This window comes from Perissodus microlepis, chromosome 17 (assembly GCF_051167445.1).
Source record: "Perissodus microlepis isolate ML-2025 ecotype Zambia chromosome 17, ASM5116744v1, whole genome shotgun sequence".
NCBI lineage: Eukaryota > Metazoa > Chordata > Actinopteri > Cichliformes > Cichlidae > Perissodus > Perissodus microlepis.
Genome location: NC_140477.1, coordinates 2,828,100 through 2,848,441, shown reverse-complemented (window position 1 = coordinate 2,848,441; position 20,342 = coordinate 2,828,100). Strand labels below are relative to the sequence as shown.

The 20,342-nt window shown below is 40.7% G+C and overlaps 1 protein-coding gene across 3 annotated transcripts in view; it reads right to left on the bottom strand.

Annotated features, from left to right (window-relative positions):
- rerg (RAS-like, estrogen-regulated, growth inhibitor) overlaps positions 1-20,342 on the bottom strand; it is a 57,858-nt gene that overhangs the window by 14,135 nt on the left and 23,381 nt on the right. The window lies entirely within an intron of this gene.

Here is a 20,342-nt window from a genome sequence, read left to right as displayed (position 1 = left end):
GTCATTTATGCAGGCTGAATTAGACGGCCCTTCCCTGTTTATCAGGCACAGCCACACACCAAACCCTCTTTCTCAGAGTAAAATTACCTGTAAACACTGATGTAAAATGTATTCAGTTAGCTGAATGCTGCAACATTTCTCCTTTTAGTTCAGTTGAAGGGGAGGGGTGATGTCACTGAAAAAGAGACCTGCTGTATCAGTTTACTTTATGTAAAGAGATTAGCAGAGAAAATAAATGTGGTGGCTATGAGCTCATTCACTTTCACTCAGAGTGAAATGAAATGATTGAAACCACTCTTGTCTGTCAGTGAAATATGGATTCAGTTGTAGGAGGTGGGCATCTCTGTCATGGTCCAAAGGTTTGGTTCAGTATTTGCTGAATTTTGGTTCCTTTTGTTGATTCTTTCTTTTGCTTCTAATGTTGTGTTTCACTGTCTTTGCCTCCCTCTGTCTCATTTGTGTTCCAGTGCCTTCTCTGCTCTTTTATTGGGGTTAACATGAACCTTCATGTCTTAGTGTTAGCCTTGCCTTTTTGTTATTTTCTGTTTACTTTGATGATGATGATGATAATAATAATAATAATAATAATAATAATAATAATAATAATAATAATAATGGATTGCATTTATATAGCGCTTTTCAAGGCACCCAAATCGCTTTACAATTCCATTATTCATTCACTCTCACATTCACACACTGGTGGAGGCAGCTACAGTTGTAGCCACAGCTGCCCTGGGGCAGACTGACAGGTTGATTGTGTAAAGTGGTCAGTGTAAAGTTATGTCTTTTAGTCTTTATTTGGACATTGGCTGCTTTTTCACTCATGTTCCATCCAGTCCTTGTACCTGACCATTTCTAGATAAATAAATCGGTACAGGTATTTCACATTTTCCTAGTAAACTATAAAGAAATGACAGGTGGCTTGAGATTCACCATTCAGCATGTAAATGGAGCGCTTTGGTGCTTGTTTGATTGTGTCCATGTATTTATACAGTCTTCCCCTGCATTTAAGTTCTAACATTCACACACCAATTAACTCACACAGGGATACTTTGGCCCCCAGTTCGAACCACCAACCTCCCAACTGGACTATGACCGGCTCTACCTCCTGAGCCACGACCACCCTTCATAAAGTTCAAAGACGTTCCACAGGAAGACTGTAAGTCTATTTACTTCATTCAACTAAAGCTGGACCATTTAAATGAGCTGAGTTTTGCATTTTGGCTCAATATCGACATGCTAAGCTTTATTGACCTACCAGGCTTTCACCGGATTGATTTTTATCCGTGTTTTTAAAGGTAAAATGATTGACTGTTGTAGGGTAACTTTGTTCTTTTATCAGCATTTAATTTTCTTCACAGTGGTATAAATAAAACAGTATGGCTTTTGAACTTATATTATAAATGAATTTTTAGTAACAAATATGTTAAAGCAAAATTAAAGCCACCCAATTCTCTTCACACTTTTTAATTAGCTTCGACTCACTGCCATTGGGACTGTCTGGTTTTCATGAGTCCAGGTGGGTATCTGTGTAATCATGTCTGCTTACTGAGCTCCTACTTATGGAAAAGAGATCATGAAGGAACAGTTCCTCCTTTGAACTTGAAAAAACAGGCCTGTATTTCAATTAACCAAGTAAAGGAAGAAAATCCACAATGAAAAAAGGAGTGAAGGTGAGCCAGTGCCTTTGAGCTCAGGACAGTAACTTTCACACATGAGGCAGACTGCAAAGCTTTACCATTTTATCAGCCAAATTGGTCTTTTACTTCAGCGTTCATCATTCCTGTCTTGCTGATTTTGTTCCTCAGGAAATCACAGCCTCCCTTTCTCGCTAACAAATTCAATGTGTTTTTAGGCAAAGGGAGTCCGGGTCATGTAACGTTCAATTATCCCCTGAACGCAGTGAAAACAGAACAGTGGCAGGTAATTTGTCAATTTGCTGTTGACAAAGCAGACGAGCGTGCATATTTATTCTCGGAGCACTTTTCCTTTTCCCGTTCAACCCTAATTTTGCCATTGAGGTTTTAGCGGCGGTGGCCTGGATTCCAGGTGGTGAGAAAAACCAATGGGGTGTGAAGTCCTTTTCTCATTAGATGTAACTCTATCTCCTGCTTTTCACTTCCACGGGAAAGAAGGGTACACACGGCAGAGAGGAGCCTTTGTTAATGTGCATCAGTGGACATTGTGGCCCAGATTCACTGAAGGATTGCAAACAGAATAATGTGCAAGGTATCGCCAAGCTGACCAGAACACAAAAACAGGTGATTTACTGACTGTGTGCACAGAGAGGAAAGCTGATAACAGTGCTGGCATTTACAAAAAAGCCTTTCATTTTGCAGCAACTCTGAATTAGAGTTGCATTTATGCTTTTAGCAGCCTGTGTTATTATGTTTTGAAAGGTGTGATCAAAAACTGGCATTTAAAAAAACAAAAACAAAAAACAGTCCAGCAGGAATAATGACCTTCCGGCCACAAATTTCAAATCAGAAATCAGAATACTAAAGTGAGTGGCCGACTATTTTTTTTTTTTTTTTTAAATGACTCTATTTGCATGAGCAGGAACACCCTGAACACACATCTGTCTTCTTTATGGTGGTTGGTAATATCCAGGCGATGCTAAAGGGGAGATGGAATGAAATTTAAATAACAAACAAAAAAAACAACCTAAGAATCAACCATCACCAGTAGGCGGTAGGTGAAGTGTCTTGCCCAAGGACACAACGACCGAGACTGTCCAAGCCGGGGCTTGAACCGGCAACCTTCCGGTTACAAGACGAACTGCCAACTCTTGAGCCACGACCGCCCCATATGAAATTTAAAAAACAAATAAACAAAAAAAAACACAACCTAAGAATCAAACAGATGTTAAGTCAAATCCAAAACAAGACACAAAAGAAAAACAACTATCAGAGTAAAACAGGAAGCAAGTTTAACTCAAAATAGGAACTGAAGCCAAATAATGACCAAGAAAACCTCTAGAACAGTAAAGCAGTCTTAACAGGAATTTGAAAATCAACAAGATACAGATGTAATACAATACAATTTAAGCCTAATATTACATTTGAATTCATAATAAGGCCCCAAAACTGGAATTCAAAACTCAACCAACTCGACTATATCAACTGAGAATTCAAAATAATGAAAAAGACCCGAGGACCATGAGAAGCAATGTCCTGGTCTGCTTTGGTAAAGGCACACTGTGGACTAGATCGATCTTCAAATACATGGTAACTAATGTTGCTGTCTGCTACACATTTAGCATAACTGGGACCCAAAAAAAACTAAGCATTAAAAACAGGCTGCTGTTTGGCAATAGCAGTAAAGTCTTAGAGGTAATAAACCAATTAAAAAGCAGTATGTGCTTGCTAGCATCAGCTAATATTAATCAGCTTAAATTGTGTTTATTCTACAGCAGCTTATAACTCCTGCATTGACTTTCGTCAGTGTCACTGGCTACAACATTAGCGTTCCTTAGCCACAAATAAAACAGGCTGCGTGTAGCGATGGAAAGTAGATCAGAGTAGAGCCGCTGTTTTATATTTTCTCTGGTGTTTATTCTCTGGTGTCACATAGCCTGCATCATGTGGCTGGTTGAAAAATCCTCTTTATATTAACTATTGCCTTATAATGTCTTCAGCTGCTAACTGTTTCTTCACAACTTGACGTTTCCCTACAACTGACCGCAGCTGGAGTCAAAGTAACAAAAAACAGATCTGATCTTATCAAATTGTTCAGCTCAGACTTCATAGGGCAGCTGCGAGCTGATGGATGACAGAGGTTTCAGATTTACGTCAGACACACCATCCGTAGTAGGTGTTTGCCAAAAGCTTCTTTTATCTGAAGTGACCTAATCACATTAGCGGCAGAATGTTGGACTAATTGCAAACAAAGCAAGAGCAATTAGTGGCGCCCATGCCCCTGTTCTGAACCAGTGTTGTGTTACTCATTGAACAGTCTCTATTGATTCCTCATGACCATCAGACGAACACCCACAGCTCTTTGGTTCCTTTCAGCCACAAAAAACACCTCTTTGCTGTCTCTCCCAGAGCTGTGGCTCTGCAGTCAAGTCCTGTACCTATTGTGTTCGTGTCACGTTGGGTCATGTCACACAGCCAGCTGTGCCGATAAGACTGGAGGAGAAACGGTTACATGGGAACTGCCTTAAAAACAAATAATAGAAGTGAGAAAATTAAAATGTAGTAATAATAGAAAACTTAAAATACTATATATACAGATATGAGAAATAAAGTTTACACAAGACTGTTTTCAGTCTTGTGTAAACCACCCACGCTGTTTCTCTAGGAACAAAGAAGGTAAGTTAAAGTGTGGGCATTAATAGAGTTTAACAATTTCACCAGGATGATGTCTGTGCTCAGACAGTGCAATGATCAGGGAAATTACAAAAAAAACCCCAAGAGCTACAGACTCTACAAGTGTCAGTCGGCATGTTAAATGTTAAAGTTCATGACAGTATGATAAAAAAACTAAAAAGACTCAACAAGTACGGCTTGTCTGAAAGGGTTACCAAGAGAAACTCTTTCCTTTCCATAAAGGTGCACCTAAACAAAGCACAAGATTTCCAGAAAAATGTGCTTTGAGCAGATGAGACTAAAGTGGAGATCTGTGGCCATAAAGCAAACTGCCAAATGCTGCACATCAGCACAAACACATCACACCAACTGTTGAGTTGTTGGTGGTGGAGGGGTGATGATTTGGGCTTGCTTTGCGGTATCGGACCTGGACACCTTGCAGTCATTGCTGTGTAACTGAAAGCTACGACATGACAAACCAGCACACAAACTGAGCTAAACTGAGCTAAATTTTCCCCTTGATTTAGTGAAGATTATCTAAAGACAGCAGTAGCTGGGGGATCAGAGGGGGTAATGTATTGTTAAGTACAGCTGCCTTCTACCAGGTGGAAAATGTTACCACATATTTGGACACATGGATTTGATATTAATATGACTTCACGGATAACTTTATTTCTATAATACCCGTGAGAGCTCAGAAATACTGGCAAATGTGATTGGTAAAAGTATCCAGAAATAAAACCCATAAAAATAATCAGCAGCAATTGAATTTCACACAGAATTCAGTGTTGGATCTGGTTTAGACAGATTATAGCATTTGCCTGTGCAGATTGATGTCATCAGACTTATAGTACATTGGCTGCTTTTATGTTTTATGTGAACAGAAAAGGGATGAATCATTAACAAGACATTTCTGGGGTTTTATTGCATTTGGTTTAGAAAAAATGGCCCCTGCTCTGCTGCTTTGTTGGCAGACAAGAAGCAGCAATTTACACATAATGTGCTCCCCAAAAGCTTGTAAAGAGTAACACTTACCAGGAATCTGTAAAACAAAACGGACAATTTTGTTCTGATTCTGTCAACAACTTTGAGATTGTAAGATTCGTTACTAGTTTAGATGACTCAAGGATTACTATTTGTGCAGCCGGCCCCACCCCTTAGTCAATATCATAACCATTTACTTCGGAGACGTTGACAGGATTACAGGTCACAGCTCGCTCTCCTTTAATTATCGATTTATGGTTCCTGCAAATCCTCTCAGCAGTTAAACGGAAACTGAGGAAATGAAGACGTTTTATTTATGCAGCTTTGCAGATCCATTTCCCCTTGGTTCAAGGATTACTTCTGAGAATCTGAAAAGTTTCTGCAGGAACTAAATTATTTAAGAATGGTTAAAGTCAACATAAAGTGATGGACAGATGAGAGAAAGGCGTACAGCAGCGTGGCAGCTTGATGCTTACAGCGCTGACACAAATGTATTCAACTTTTTTATTAACTTGAGAGATTTCACCTCATTTTAAAGTACTCGGATGAATCTGAAAGCAGTTTCATGGAAACAGACAGCATTTTTGTTGCTTTTTTAAATGCCAGTCAGCTAATTTCTCCGACTGTGGAAATGAAAACATTACTGTGCTGGACTGTTTCTTTACACACGCCAAGATGTGACAGCCCTCATGCTAAAAACAAGCAAACATATGACCTACAAAAGCTCCCAAACCACTTCCTGAACAGTAGGTCAGGTCACAGTTTCCAGTCTCAGAGCTTTCCCAGACTTCCTTTCACCACCATTTTCCCTGGGGCATGACTGTATCTCATACCACCAACCAATACACCAAGCTTTCTTGGAACAGTTGAACACCCATAAACCATTTTTCAGCCATAAGGATGTATGTGCTTGTCTGTTTAACATGGGCTGTTACGATTCCCAAAGCTGCCAGGGGAAATATCCAATCCATCTTAATACAGATAGATGTGAGGGCAGACATCTAATCATCTCAGTCCCATTCCAGATCAGATTACAGCTCGCCAATCACGCTCCCATTCATACATATATATTTTAAATCGTCTTAAAAGCCCATAGAGAACGGATGTGGGAAGTCTGAAGTGAGTGGAGTAACAATAACACACAAGAAACCAGTAAACATGTCAACTCCCAGGATTGATGGCGTTACCCTCTGAGCTGGAGTTCAGAGCCTGAGCATCTGAGTGCGATGCATGAGGACGAAATAACACGAACTTTTAGACCTTTGTTAATCAAAACTACCAGAATTAAGAAATAGACAAGAATCCTGTAGAAAACTTCACTGTAGATTATGTTGAGACCTAAAATGAAAACGTATCTGTATAAAAGCAGCTCAGCGGGACAGCTCTTTGTTTCAAGCTTCAATTTTTAGCATGTCCTGCTTACTTAGAGGTTAGTGTGAACCAAGCATGACTTCAAGACAGTGTAGCAACAAAATTGTTACATTAGGATTTAGCTTTTAGTTACATGACTAGTCATGCTGGCTGCTGTCACGACTCCATCACGCCTCCTTCTCCAGTGTTTTGGTTCTGAATGCTGTCAAGGTTTAGGTCTAATGTTGCCACACACCCAATCACAGAAATGGAATATAAAAGTAAATCAAACTGAAGTCAAATTAATGGTTTAATTAATGGTTTAATTATTTATATAGCACATTTAATTACAACAGGAGCGTTGACCAAAGTTAAGATAAGATTTAAAAAGATTGACAGTGGGAGCCTGTCTGATGTATAGGGGTAAATTATTCCACAGCTTGGGCGCTACGACTGCAAATGCTCGATTGCCTCTATGAACCAGCCTCGACCTTGGTACGGCTAAAAGCAAAAGATCACTTGATCTAAGAGATCTAAAGGGGGTATAAGTCTGCAAGAGGTCAGACAAATACCCGGAAGCCTGTCCATTCAGGGTTTTGTAAGTCAACAATAAAATTTTAAAGTTAATTCTGAAGCGGACAGGGAGCCAATGAAGAGAGGCAAGCACCGGGGAAATGTGTTCACATCTTTTAGTACATGTCAGAAGACGAGCTGCAACATTCTGGCCAACTGCAGCCTTGCCAGGCAGGTCTGGCTAACTCCAGCATATAAGGAGTTACAATAGTCCAGCTGGGATATAATAAAAGCATGACTCGCCCGTTCAAAGTTTTTAAAAGATAAAAATGATCTCACCTTAGATAAAAGCCTCAGTTTGAAGAAGGACCGCTGTACGACTGAGCTAATTTGTTTTTCAAAGGTGAAATTGCTGTCAAATATAACCCCCAAATTTTTGGCATGCGATTTGAAACTTTTACTCAAGTAAATGTACAAAATGTTGCTAATAAAATCAGTGGTGAACGACACAATGTAATGTGCATTATATAATTAGAATACGATTATTGAAGGATTATTGTATCACTTAACACTGAAGATAATAAAGGTGGAGTTTCTTGTAATTTTGGGGTTATTTAAACTAATATAAAGCATTACACTTTATTCAAAAGTAAGTCGAGGTGAGGTGAAATATTGTGATTCATTTAGCTGTATAAACTTGCACTAAAGTAGCAGTAAATATAGCAGATAACCTTCTACCACTTCCTGAGATCTTAATAAATTTACATTCATAAAATCCCATGTCAGTAAAATCCATCTTTCTTGTCAAACTCGATACTGACATAAAAATAATGGGACTGTTTAGCACCAGCGTTGGGCAATAACGGAATATGTGGACCGGTGTTACATATTTAAAATATGAAATATGAGTAACTTTATTCTGTTACAGTTACCGCTCAAATAGGTGATAATTAGAATACAGTTACGTTGTGGAAATAAATGGATTACACGGCGGTCTTTTCCTGTTTCATATGTTTGGCTATCCCCTCTCTAATTTTGGTAATTTCACACATTGCTGGAAGACCAAACAAAACACGCAATAAGAGGCTCTAATGTGAGCATCCTATAAATGTTGATGGTGTCAGTTACACAATGGACCCGGAGCCAGCACAACAGAGCCAGCAGGGCACGGGCAGGAATGCATTTCATACTTGGAAATTCCGACATCACTTTAGATTTAAAGAAGAAAGGGATGATGGGCAAAATCTGACTGTGCAATGAAAACTCTCTCAAGCTGCTCTCAGCATCAAAAGACTCCAACCCCAAAGAAACATCTGGAAGTAAGCTCTATTTTAAAAACTAACGTTAGCCTGCTGCAGCTACCTTGTTTTAGTTGTGGTAGCTACCTGGGTTATGTGCTCTGCAGCATCTTCAATGTACTATTGCTGTGTGATTTATTACTATTACTGAAGGCTACTCACCAACAAGCTAACATCTTACATTAACTTATGTTAACAGAAGTCTTTGCTCCTCTACAGCAAATATATTGTCTATTCAGAGAGATTTGGGCTTAACAGCCAATTGGTAGAGAAAAACAAATGAGAATTTGCAGGATGTGATTGCTACATTCCTGTAGTTGTAAAAAGCACGACGATATATTAAGTAACCCAAAGTATTCAGAGTACATTACTCACATTGAGTAACTTAATGAAATACATTATAAATTACATTTTGAAGCGTGTATTCTGTAATCTGTAGTAGAATACATTTTAAAAGCAACCTTCCCAACACTGTTAAGCACTGTAGCGGTCGCAAGGTAATGTGAAGGGGACGAGATGGGAAAAACAAACAAACAAAAACACACAGAGCCTTCAGTCATTGTTTAGAGCTCTGATTAGATTTCTTTTACAAGTACAGAGATTTAACACTCTCACCAGCAACACAACTAAACACGAAAAAAAAAAACCCAGTTAAATAATATACAAATTAACTAAATCAAATCAAACTAAATAATCAGCCCATTCACACCCTCAGCTCTCATCTGATGGTTTACCCCACTAACAGAGGATAATTGGGGAACTCCAATCAGGTGAACATCATTAGGCCGTAATCATGTGTGCACTTCATGAATCCAGCCTTCAGGAAGTTGACATCAAAAGAACATTGATTAGTGGACTTCAAAACAAAAGCACAACAAAATCAAAACTTCCTGTCAGACACTGCACGAGTGTGCTTCACCTTAGTGAGGGAGGTGCTTCCCAGCACCCTCACAAACACTATAGTGCACAGCAATAATTAAGTCATTAGCATCAGTCTTGCCTCCTTGCTGTTCGTCATCAAGAGCACATATATAAGATTGTATTCAAATTTTAATTAGCTGACAAGTGCAAGCATGTTCCTTACTGGGAAAAGTCAAGGACTGTCATCAGAGTGAGGGAAACTAGAGCCTGCATACTGATACATCTGCTGTTAATTAATTTTATATTTTCACAATAAAATGTATTTAATATTGACCAGAAGGTCAATGAGGCAGTAGCTCATCCGGCCCACAATTCCTCACAGTTTACTGGTTATTTTCTGAAAAACAACAAATGCGACTTTGTCCTTGAGCACAGTTTGAATGTGTGCAAGTTTGTATAGATTCTGACCAATACTGTAGAAGGAGGACTGATTCTGGTGAGCTGTGGAGGGACACACGGCTGTGTGGATGAATGGATAGTGTAGACCTTGCCATGGAGCTCGCAGCTCCAACAGCGAAAATGGGAACATTATAAAGTCAATATTTAGTAACTTCCCAGCAATGTATTTTACAAACTAGCTGGCAACCACCTTTCTCTGTATCTGCTTTAAAAAGTGAGTACTGTACTTACAGTGCAGTGTTCATCATATTAGATTTATCTGTGAGGAGCCAGTATCGGCTCAACGACAGTTTGACCTTTAATGTCTTTCTCGCATATCTGAAATCAAATTACTGTTTAAAAAATATATCAGTTGGGAGTGTTAAATCTGCTACGCTGTGATTACAAGCTGCATACGAGCCGTAACTGTATGTAAACAGGAAAGCAAAGTTTAGCAAATGCTCCAAGGAGCCTCAGCTATGTTCTGTTCCCAGAATACCAAACGCAGTAATACTTGAAGAAATCTCATCATCTCTCTTCCCCTCCTGATCAGATTACAGCTGGCCAATTATCACCACATGACTCATCTCTTTTTCTTCTCCATTCCTACTCATTAGTGAGGTTCTCAGATTCCTGCTTATCATACAGCATTTAGTTTAATGAGATGTCGGCCATAATGAGCACAAGTGCTCTTGTGAGAATAATAGAGGAGCGTTCTGCTTTTCTGCCATGTTTACTTTGCCATTAACCATAGTAAGATTAATAATTAACCCTTTTCATAAACAACATTAAAAACAGAAAGAAAACGTTTTACATGAACAGCTCTCGAACAGCTGTATGAACCCCACTCAGTCCTTCAACTACCAGTTTTTAATCTCAAATCACCTCCTTAAAAATACTCCAAATTAAGCACGCTGTCGGCATTCTACAAAATCAAAGAGCTTTGTAAAACATAAAAGATTCATAAATCATCTGGTGGTGCCCAGGAGCAGCAGCAGTGAAAATGAACACATTTGTCTTTGTATCAGTGTGAACAGCGTCCGACCTGATGCTGCAGACGGCCTATTTAAATGCCGTTGTGTGGTAAACACATTCCCAGCGTCATGAGTAGATATTTTGGCAGCTAAATTGGTTTTGCTGCCTCAAGCCAGGTTCTGGTAATAAATCAAACGGCAATTAAACCATCAGGTGTCGCGCTGTTTTACTCTGCCGAGCTGTTAAATCGCTCCCCTCTGTAAAGCTCTAATGCAGAGAGATTTGCTACACTTGCGAGCAATCTAATTAGATACGACAGTAACATTACGACTGAGAGAGATAACAGGGATTCAGATCTTCCGCATACACAAATATAATTTAAAGATCTGCACGGCACTTAGAAAGCTCGACTCTGATTCATCTGTGGCTGCTTTCAGCTCAACAACTGTTTTTGCATCACTGCCTGTTTTGGTCTTTAAGCGATGTCTGCTCTTTTTTCGTCTACTGCTTTGAAGCATCAACTTTGGCATTTTGGCTACCACCATCTTGGTTTTTTCTTATGTGGACGAGACAAGCGAAGGGTGGAAATCTGTGGGAGTATCTTTTTCTGTATGTAAAAAAAAAAAAAATAAACAAAAAAGCCACTTCCCAGTGATTGCATTAAGAAAAAGCTGGTGATGCATCACACATTTATAGCCTTTTAAGATTTTGAGAAAGACTGAAGCATACAGCAGTGGAAAAGTAATTTGGCTGCTATTCTTTGGGCATTTAAAGGTGGAAATGGGAGCAACAACACGGGGTAATGCCCAGATTCTCCATTGAGCACATTGCAGTTTATGGTCTCCGTGTCAAAGGTTAATGATTTGTAATCGGGGTCTTTGCAGGTTAAAGATTAAAGTGGCTCCAGAGAGAAGCTGCGCAAATATTTAATAAAACTGGCATAAGTGAGATTACTTGGCTGACAACAGTAGCCACCTGCACTCTTAATTCAATGACTTTTCTTTTGAGTCTGTTGAACTACATCAAACCTATGTGGCCACTTTATTAGATGCACCTGTTTAATTGCTCATTCATGCAAATATCTATTCAGTCAAACACATGGCAGCAACTCACTGCATTTAGGCGTGTAGGCACGGTCAAGATGACCTGTCGAAAGGGGAAGAAAGGTGATTTAAGTGACTTTGAATGTGATTTGCTTTACTTGGTACCAGATGGGCTAATCTGAGTATTCCAGAAACTGCTGATCTACTGGAATTTTCCCACACAAGCATCTCTAGGGTTTACAGGGAAAAGTCAGAAAAATCAAAAATATCCAGCGAGCGGCAGTTCTGTGTGTGAAAATGTCATTTCCCCCGATCTCTGCCAGCTACGGAGAACCGGTGAAAATGAATGGCTGAAATGCTTTAAGCTGATAAAAGGGCAAAAGTAACTTAAATGACGACTTGTTACAAGGAAAGCATGCAGAAGAACAAACAACCTGTCCAACACTGAAGCAGCAGAGATACCTCTGTGAGCGAAGAACAGGAAAGTGAGGCCCAACAAAATTGGACAATTGAAGATTGGAAAAATGGTTTGACGAGTCTCAGTTTCTGCTGCAATATTTGGATTGTCAGAAACATGTTGCAATGATGTTAGGGATCTTTCCATGGCACACCTTGGGCATCTTAGTACCAAATGAACAAAGTTCAAAGACCATACTATCTAAATGTTGTTGCTTGTCTTTTGTCATAAAGCTCAGAAACTGAACCTCAAACAGCCCTCAAGAGGCCTCCACAGTCGCGAGATCCCAGTTCAACAGAGCACATTTTGGGATCTGGTGAACTGAGAGATTTGATTTATGAATTTGTAGCAGACAAATCTCCAGCAACTGTGTGATGCTGTCATGTCAATATGGATCAAAATCTATAAGAAATTCTTCCTGCATCTTGTTGAATCTGTTCAATGAGGAATTAAGGCAGTTCAGAAGGCAAAAGGAGAGTGCAAAGTTGTATCTAATGAAGTGTCAAGTGAGTGTACTCAAATCCTTTTCCTTCAGAGTTCATTTATTCACTAATAACTTCACTATGGCCAGCAGACATTTTTCTCATCTAATCAGATTATTTTCATGTCCAGGGTGCTGCACCACCTAATAATGGAAAAAGCTCAAGTAACTTAATTACAGCTAAGAAGTTTCAATAGCAATCAGCTCTGTCAGTATAGCACTCCAAAGAGGCCTAATCACCTCTTATAAATCACTATGTATCTTGAGTGGAGCAGTGTGATGTATCATGACAACATACTGTATGGTTCAGAGCAAAACTACACGCACAAAGAGGGACTCCAGTCATGACAACAATAGCGGTCTTGCAGTATTACATCTAGGCGAGTGATGCGAATTGATTTTAGTCTCTTCTGACCCAAAAGTAGTTTGTCCCATATTTTTGTCAGTACGGGACAAACCTGCTTCACATCCTTCGGCTGAATGCGCTTTACCTTCACAGGCAAAGACAGATGTGGCTTTGTTTGAGCAGTGCATATTAAGTTCATTTTGAATGACAGTAAAGGTCGGATAAACTCCCCTCCACTAATCTTTGGATGGGATCCATGAACACACAATGGCAGAGGGTGATGCAAACATTTTCCTCAGGGCCCTGCGGCTCTGTAACACAGGACACCAGAGAGGCTTTGATTTCACGTCTCTGAAGATGGAAAAGGACAGAGGCTTGCACTCGTGGGGTTAGAACAGGAAGGGCGTGAGGATCCCAACACCACACTCATCCCTTTAATTTAGTCTCTAACAATAGCACCACAGCGCTATTCATCATGAACCATTTGCAAGGCTGATGAGACGCTGTGGTGACCACACCTCATGGAGCGATCTTCACTGCGGTTACGGGCGAAAAGGTTAAGTGCTGTGTAGAAGAAGCAGCTGAGAACAAGCAAAGCAAATATTTTCAAGAACAGCCTCAGTATTAAAGCTTTCAATTTTCCTTGCAGCAGATACTTTGAGCCCTGTGGAGCTTAAACAGAAACCATTCAAGTTCAACCACTTAATGCATAGTGCATCATATTTGATAGAGTTTTTGAGCCTTTACATCATCACTGGAATTTCATCACTGGGGCAGAGATTTCATGGCTCAGGCTTTAAAGTGATATTCATGGTTGCACAGCCAGTTGATAGTGGTTTGGGCCATTCTTTTATGTTACTTATGTTAGGACTATATTCATAAGAAGAGCCTTTCCACCCACAGAGATTTATATTTGGTGGTATAGCTCTAGCTCATGTCTCTTGAAACATTCCTGTGCATTTGTGGGCATGTATAAAAAGCCCAAGATAATAACTGAGTACTGTATGTCACTTAAAGAAGGAAAAGCTGGAAAAAGGTGGGTTGCAAAGTGGCTCGCTAATAATTGCTAATGCAAAAACCCACCTAAAGATCAGTATTTGCATTCTTTACTTGTTTATTTTCTCACATTTGAAAACTTTTAGTTTAATATGCTAAAACAGATCTCAGGATACTGATGGAAAAGTCACCAGTATCATTAAGGGGGCAAATTTTGCTGATATGTTTCACTACACTTTACCCGTCACGTCTCCCTGCTGCTATATAAAACAAACTGACTTTAATTTAATTAGGGGTTTTAGGTGTGCCGTTTGGTTTCAGTATCAGTTAAGTTTATTTATATAAATGGACACAGTTGTGCTTTTGGTTTATGCTAATAATGGCTATAAGCTGAAACGCATCGCTGATTTAGCTAAAAGCACTCCCTACAATGCCATAGACTGACTAACTATGCAATAAACAATGATTGTTCCACAAATCTTTGATGTGATGGTCGACCTCTATCCCCCTCTATTATTCCATATGAGCTTATCAGCTGTCATGATTTGCACAACCACAGCAAAGAGCCACAGTGGAGTCTTGTAAGGACAGTATTGATCCTGGTCAGGGTTTTTTAGGCTCTGACAATCTGTAGTTTCACATAAGCATATAAATTTGGTATCGGTAATTAAGAAAACTGTTGCAGTAATATCCACTTCTAATGTCTTCCAAAAGGCATGCACACATACGTGCATGCAGAGTAAAACTCTGCAGTTTTTGGAGTTGAATGACAGAAAAGCAGAAAGATGCTACTGCCCAAAAAATGTGGGAAGGCAGAGGGTGGAATAAATCAAATAGAGCTGAAAGTGGCCCTGAATATTAAACAGTAAGCTGAACCTCAGCTGATAACGCACCCTGAGAAGCAAAAAAAGCGAAATACTTCATGGATTCATCATGAAATTTTCAACGAGCTGCTAATCTCCAGAGCGAGAGAGTGTGTGTGTGTGAGAGAGAGAGAGAGAGAGGTTGTGAAAAGCGAGGAGGAAAATAATTGGTGATGAGTCACGCACCGGCTGAGGACAGCGGCGGCTGTCCGAGTACATGAGCGGAGAATGGATGTGGATGTGTGGAGGCTGAGGGGAGTTAGAGGTGTGCGCTAAAAATAGTTCAGCAGAAGAAATAAGCGTGGCCACTCGACAAACTCATCTTCCTGTGACACAGTCATTTCCTTTTATGGCTCCTCTTTATCTTTGTACATGGCAAGGAAAGACTGATTTTCTGGTATTTATACTGAGTAGAGGCACAGAACATTGGCTTCCTTCACTCCAGAAATACATCATTTGTAGTAATATTAGTAAAATCTGTGTAGGTGTGTGTCAGGTGAATAGGAACACGGGGGAGGGTTGGATTCTGAGGCCGCCAGATGGCCTTAAGCAGGCACAAACAGAAAAGGTGAATAGCACAGTCATTCTTTTCCTTTCTGAGGACAAAAAGCAGCTCTGGGCAGGAGATGCAGCACATTCAGAAGGAGAGGAAGTGGAGGAAGATAGAGAAAGACCAGCTGAGTGTGGGCATGCTAAGGGAATTCACTTTCATTGACATTTTAATGAAGCTTCAGAGATGGTAGAGGATGAGGCATCAGAGGGACTGATGATGTCTATCTGCTGTCTGAATACTCCTGCTCCTTACTGTAGCTGAAACTCAAACATGCAGTTAAGACTTTCAGAGGGTTTTGACTTTATTCTTAATGACCTCGTTTCACACATACGTGACGAGAAGTTTAGACACGTTGAAAGTTTGTGAAAAGGCACCATCAATTCAACAGCTTGCAATACTCAATATCAGTGAGTTCTCAAGGAGACAAACCACTACCCACAGTTCACCCACAGCAGCCCACTGTGGGCCTACATGCAGTCCAGCTTTGCCAGCAAAAAAATAATCAAGCTGGATATCTATACTGATACGGACTGGGTAAAGTGTTAGGCACAAAAGATGCCACATCATTTGTTGGAAATTAATATTATTAACCTACAGCAGAGGTGTCCAACTCCAGGCCTCGAGGGCTGGTATCCTGTAGGTTTTAGATGTGTCCTTGATCCAACACATCTGCTTTAAATGGCTAAATTACCTCCTTAACATGTCTTGAAGTTCTCCAGAGGCCTGGTAATGAACAAATCATTTGATTCAGTTGACCCAGGGTGAGATCTAAAACCTGCAGGACTCTGGCCCTCGAGGCCTGGAGTTGGACACCTCTGACCTACAGAGAGCTGAATTCAAAGACACCCTAAAAATCAAAGTGAAAAAAATATCCAGTAGGTCAGCCTATTTTGCAGCAACTCAAAATGATAGATGTAGTAGTTTTTATAGCTCCCACGCGGTTGACCTGACAATGTCTGGGTATGCTCCTAATGGCGTCCTACAGGATCTCCTCACAGATCTAAACCAGCACATCACTGAGCGTTTGATTGGTTAAGTCCCTTCTGTGACTCTGTCCAGCTCTCATAGAGTAACTTCTGGCAATTACACACAGTGCATTTAAAAAAATGAAAACTAAAGGTATATCATTCCTTTGCCTTCATAGTAGATGTTAAAGAAATACTTGTGCGATATTGATCTCTCGCCTCCACCATCTGGCCACTGCTGCTTACTCAGTTTGCAAATGACAGCACCAACACGAGCCGATCGTACCCATTTCTGCAATAACACGGCTTCATTTTTGGAAAATGGGAGGAAGTACTGATGAGTCATCTACTTATATAAAGTCTGAACCAAAGCATTTTATTAAGTGACATAGCCATCTCTGGAGCCATATAGCCACCATGCCTAAAACATGTTTTTACGCTAGCAGCATACACTGAACATGACTTCTGCAACAATAACCTGAGTGAGAAGTCATTCTTCCTTTGTTGCCCTGACTATACTCATCAGCCGCTGTGCACAGAGTTATCAGGGCATGCAGGGTCAACAATTTCCTTTCACACAGCAAACACTCAACTTGCACACTTAATTACTTTGGAAAGGCATGTTCAGATAAATACGCAGCCTTACTGTAGCTTTCTCACCTTTCTGGATGAAAGAAAAATACTTCCTGCCCATTTTAAAAGGTAATTAACGTCCTCACCTTTAACCTGCAATCCTTCCAATGAGAGTCCAACTTTAGCAAAGAACCAAGTGGAGATCCTGCTGATAATCTGATACATGTCAGCTACGTAACGGCATCCAAATCCAATCACTCATGCAATTGTGTCCGGATGCATCTTTTTTTCTCTCTCGAGCAATGATCAGCTGATCCTGATCAAAGAGAAGAACACAAACTGCTGTCGTTTCTTTCCGTTGGCTTCTGCCTGGAAAATGTCTATAATGCGTGAAAAAGAGTCGAATGCTAGTGTTTTAAAATCACCTCAATCAGGGCAATCACTAAAGAACAACCTGACTCTTGGCAATCGCTTGCTTTTTTTTTTCTTTCATTTGGACATTTTGTTTCTTGCCATCTGCTAAGAGCCCAAGATTGACCTCTTTTAGCTCTGTTTTGGTCTCCACATATGAAATTGTGCATTAAGGCGCCATACTCATTTTCTACTTCAATCAGATTCTGGGAACACAACAGTGCAGACTTATTAATCTAACATACTGTGAGACATTAAATTCATGTATTATTTACTGGACGTTCCTGCTGTCTGGTGATCTTGATAACTTTTTTTAAGCACCTGACCTCGGCTGCATGTTCGTGAGCACCTACTTGACTTTTCAGCTTTGCACAGAGAGGACTGGCTTGCTGGGCAAATAAGCCAAATTTAAAAGAATAAAGCCTTGAAATTTGATCAACTCTTATGTAACATATTCAAGTGCATAAAAGTCACTTAGCGCTTTGCACAGCACATCACTCACACTCTAAAAGCCATTTGGGAACCTTTTCAGATCTCTTATCTAAAACCAGTCAAATCTACTTCCGACCCACTGATTAGAGCACTTGTTCTGGGGTATAATGCATTCTATGAGTCACACCATATGGCTGCTCACCGGGTCCGGCACGGAGAAAGCAATCAGGAGGAGTCAAATATCCAGTCAGCTTCACAGCTTTGGGCTCTGTCAGCTGTCAAAGGCTGAGGGTGTGCCTGGAAGCTCGAGCAGCAGGACAGGCAATTTGCGCTCTTCTGCTTCTGCACCCTCGGAAATAGCTCGACTGTGCAATGTGAGGAGGTACACACAAGCATTGTTGATGGATGTCAAATAACTGGTGAGTTATTTGATCACTCTCCAGGTATTTCATTTCACCCAGCAGGAATCACAAGCAGTTGATTTTGGGAGCAGCATGGCCGCTGCAGTCAGAAAGTTTGACTGTGCCATCTTTCACCAGGTTTGTTTCAAAATCAGATCACACTGTAAAGTCAAACTCATTTTCTTCATTAGAGATTATATTACTGTAAGTGTTACAACATCTAATCCATATTTTGTTTTTCTGCAAAAAGAAAAAAACAATACCAAATAATCTTTTTACAGTAGTTTTTCACAGTAGAGTCCAACACAGTAGTGTTTTGTTTTTGTGGCCTCGTCTCCCCTGTCCGCCCTCTGAATGTCTGTTTACATCTCCAGACCATACATCAGGCTGATCCACGGTCCTCTTCTTGGCAATGAATGTGGTAAGCAAGTGGTATTTCAGAAGCAGACACATTTTAGCTCACTCCTTTGTTTTTGTTCTGCTGTCTGGCTGTCAGACAGGCCAGTGAGAGGAGGGGAAGGCGGCATGTTTGAGGAGTTAAGGTGACGGAAGTGACGGAGAAAGGTAAGCGACCCATGTTGTAGGTGACGTCAGACGCCGGAGATTTGGCGGAAAAAAAAAAGCGAATGGTAGCATAGAATTTAACAAAGTTTCTTTAAACTTCAGTATTGCCAAATAAACTAACCAACTGTCATATAACTAACAACATCTGTCCTATCATCTCTAACACCCTGGAGGACAACGAGGAGAGTTTAGACGCTCTCCAAGAATACATCGACCGGTGCTTTGAAGATTTAGTAATGAAGAAGGCCCAGAGCGCGTCTTCCCCGGCCAAAGCTGAGACGCCGTCATCTAAAAGATATCGCCCGGCAGACTCCCCCGGCACAACATCGCCTGCCGGCAAAGATATCGTCGACATCCTGGAGTCAATCGATAAGCGATTGTCCAGTTTCGATGCAAGGCTGTCCCTGGTGGAGATCTTACACCGGGAATTTAAATCTCTAAAAGAATCCCTGGAGTTCAGCCAGCGGCAGGTGGAAACACTTGCTGCGGAAAACGCCACGCTACGGGACTCGGTCAAATCTCTAACCGATAATGTGACCCAATTAAACATAGAAAATAAAAAAATAAAAGAGACCGTTATAGATTTACAAGCCCGTAGCATGAGAGATAATCTGGTGTTTTCTGGTATTCCAGAGTCTGCCGGAGAGGACCCGGAAACGACCGTGAGAAGCTTCATTAAAATCCACCTGAAGCTGCCGGAGGACACGGTGAAAAACATAGGGTTCGATAGAGTGCATCGCATAGGGGCTCCGAAGACAGGAAGTGGGAGACCACGTCCTATTGTAGCCAAATTCGGCCACTTCAAGCAGAAGGAGCAGGTGAAGAGTCGCGGCAGAGAGCTGAAAGGAACGGATTTCAGCGTGAACGATCAGTTCCCCAGAGAGATCCTGGAACGACGCAGGGTCCTCTTCCCAGTCCGACGTAGTTTTATCCAGAAAGGCTCCCGGGCTGTCATCGCCGTGGACCGGCTCTACGTGGACGGACAACTCTACCGCGACCCTGGCACCACTCCATGGCTGTATTGACCGCACACCAGATAAGAATCCGCTACACTATTCTCTTCACTCACACTCTCTTGTATTAACTTTTGCTTAACTATGTAATTTCAGTTTGCTAATTTAGTATAACGTCACCGTCACTCTCCGCCAATGCTTTAATTGGAATGTTTCTGTTTTTATTTCTTTTTTCCTCTCTCTCTCTTGTCGCGCACCTTGCTCTTTGGTTTATTTGCTTCTCTTTTCTATCACTATGTCGATCACCTGTTTCCCTATCCATTCACAAACGACACTGTCTATTTCTACATGCTTACTCTGCACGATCACGCACACACATGCGTTTAAAGGCAACACATTTACAACAGCCACACAGCGCACACAGATATAGGACACATGCACACATTTGCTCATATTAGTTATTATGCACACACATAGTCAGACCTATGGAGCTTCTTGCCGCGCATTTTCTTCTCTTTACTTACCAAAAAAAAAAAAAAAAAAAAAATGATGTGTTTCCATTTTCCTCACCCGTC